We start from the raw sequence: 3,160 nt of genomic DNA, 5'->3' as shown, positions 1-3,160 counted from the left end.
CCAGCACACTACAGCATAGAGGATAGCACTGGCCACCACAGACTCATAGAAAATCCTGATCATAGTCCGGCAGATGTTGAAGGACCTCAGTCGCCTCAGAAAATAGAGACGGCTCTGGCCCTTCCTGTAGAGAGCGTTAGTGTTCTTAACCCAGTCCAGTTTATTGTCAATGTGTCAATGTGTACCCCCAGGTACTTATAGTCCTCCACAATGTCCACACTGACCCCCAGGTACTTATAGTCCTCCACAATGTCCACACTGACCCCCTGGATGGAAACAGGGGTCACCGGTCACCGGTAATCCTATGGAAATATCCCATCAGCTTTTTGTCAAGGGAATCAGGGCGATGTTCACTTCTGTGCTGGCCTACAAATAAACATCATCCTTGCATTGAAGTAACAGAGGACTTTTAATTTGACTAAATTACAGACATTTAAAACATTAACTGACGAAGAAAAAAGGTGCAAATTGGTGTATTAAGACTCACAAGAATGCAGGAAATTAAGTGTTTGATGCTCAAAATATTCTAGCAGAGGATCCGTTTCATATTTGTCTCCCCAGTGTTGAAACAAAACCCAAATTCTTGCTCGATCCAAAACAGGACCAGCATTCATTGTAAAATGGGATGAATGGGATTGACACAAATTCATGCCCACCTTTATTTACTTAAGTCACAATCTTTGTGGAGAGAAGGGGGATTTGAAATGTGTTAACACTGAGTGACAAACTGCAGTTTTTTTTTTAAAACGGCTGCTTGACGCTGGCTCCAGAAGCTAGTCGATCCCAACAGAACCCTCATGTTAAAATGCCCAGATTTACAGCAGGAATAGCGACCCCTCACTCCTCCACAGCGCCAGCCTCTCACCCAAATATCACTTTTGGCTCAAAAAAACTTGAGGCTTCAAAGTGGGAGTCCACAAACCACTGGGTGATGTCACGGTAACTATGTCCATTATTTACAGTCTATGGTTAAGACCCTCAATCAGTAAGTCCCAAGTTTGACTGAACTAATATCATCGAACTGCATTCAGCTTCATTAAAATCAATCCTAGAGGCTCACAAACAGGAAAGATTCAGTCAAGTTTCAGAATGGGGTTCAGGTCTTTGCGTGAATCACATTGTGTTGGTTTCCTCGACTCACCCCAAAGTGTGAATTTTCATTAAAGAAAGACAGGAAGAAAGACATTTTAAAAAGCCTAGAAAAACAAGCAGGTAGCGATGCATCTTTAATGCTTAATGCAGTTAGATAAGGTCATAATTCCCCTGTTGAGCCTGCTGACACACCAGGTGGTCAGACCTCATTTCTCAAGTTTCCCTGTTGCCATGGGAATAACTGGTACATATACAGCAGACCCACTTATAATGAGCATGTCCATACCGCTCTCAAACATAACCCATTGAGCAACCAAGGTAAGATGCAGAAGTGACTGTTAATATAGTAAAAAGGACACTGGCTACATTTTTCATTCTGATACTGTGATTAGGAGTAGGCAGCATCAGCAAAGTCCTATGTCACGGTGCGTGTCATTGATTGGAAGACCTGTCGCTTATATGCAGTGATAGATTTTACAGAATATCAACTGAAAAACTTTTCAAGAATAAAAATCATCAGACAGGAATGTATGTTTTCAGCAAATCCAGGAAATCAAATACAAAAAAAATTAAGGTAGTTAATTCCAAATTGAATATTTAAAGCATCTTGATGTCTGGTCTTTAGCGTTGTCCAAAATAATTTAACACAGTACATCCAGAGATATAAAAGTAATAGCTATCATGGTATTCTGTCACAATATGCAAAATCCTCTTTTGAGAATAAAAGAAAAAGTTAGTTACATTACATTTTGGTCTAAGTAGAGATCTTCATTGTGAGAGTATACAGGTGTACAAGTTCAGCTGTGATCATTGACATGAGAATACTTTATTGCACTATTTAAAAACAAGCATGGTCATTGACGACCTCAAAGTGAAGATCTTCACAGAGTGGATATGCCACCAGCGGTATTGACAAGTTATTTAAAGCTTTTTTATGACTGTTTACTCTGTTCAGGAGTAATTTATTCAGTACCACCTGGTACTGTAAATTGCATGACGTTTGGACTGATGAATACAGAAACAAGAATTAACACCTTGAAGCTGTATGCCTCTGCCAGCCTGTCAAGATACAGTTTAAATCCATGTCTTACCAGACTCGTATGTAGCCAGACAGTAGACAATGTTTCAAGTATGGATATTGCTGGAAATAAGCCACATATTCGAAAATGTGGATGCTTCACACACATCTTTAACACGGCAGCGCAGAAGATCTGTACAGTCACCACAGTTTCAAGGTGGAGACACAAGATCAGTGTCACCAATTCAGTATCTGACCAAACAGAAGGACGTTTCTGCCCAATGTGGAGAAATTCCCTTACCTGAGATATTGGGTTCACAGGAAAAGGACAGACGGACAACCATAAAAACATTATGCCTTTGCTGTCGCCAGCAATGTCCCCAGCTCCTCCTTTTCATGCTGTGTCTGACTTATTAGTGTCATTTCTGTTTACCATTGATGCTGCTCTGTTCTGTTCCCGGGGGTCTTTGCTGCTGCTCTCCCTGCCTTAGGCTTTCCATGTAGGCGCATGGAAGGGCAGGGAGATTTGCTCTCCCTGCCTTAGGCTTTCCATGTAGGTGCATTGAAGGGCAGGGAAGTTTGCCCTATCCGCTTTAGGCTTTCCACATAGGCGCATGGAAGAGGCTTTCTGTGTAAGCCCAAGGAAGGGCAGAGAGGCCCCAGAACAGAGCCATACTGCCGAATATAATACAGCAAATGGAAATAAAGTTTTCTTTGACTAAAGTGCTCCTGACTGAATTATATTTGTATGTGTGATTGAAGCAGCTAAACAACATTAGCTCAAATGGGTAGCCAAAAACCCAATTTTATACATCAAAAGAATGTCATAAAAATAAACTCTTTGGCAACCAGACCAGGCCTCTAATTGAGACAGGCCTTTATTTGTCAAATGTGTAGCCACACAGGGCTTGTAAAAGGGACTGGCCGTTAATTAGGACGAGGTTTTAAATTGAAGTTTTACGGTATGTCATGGTGTACCTTGTAGATTTTAATATGAAGCAGATTCTCAATAAATAAACACAACACAGACACAGGGGATACCACAGAAAT

Source organism: Epinephelus moara, chromosome 20, assembly GCF_006386435.1.
Source record: "Epinephelus moara isolate mb chromosome 20, YSFRI_EMoa_1.0, whole genome shotgun sequence".
Classification (NCBI taxonomy): Eukaryota; Metazoa; Chordata; class Actinopteri; order Perciformes; family Serranidae; genus Epinephelus; species Epinephelus moara.
Note: the sequence above shows the minus strand (reverse complement) of the source record.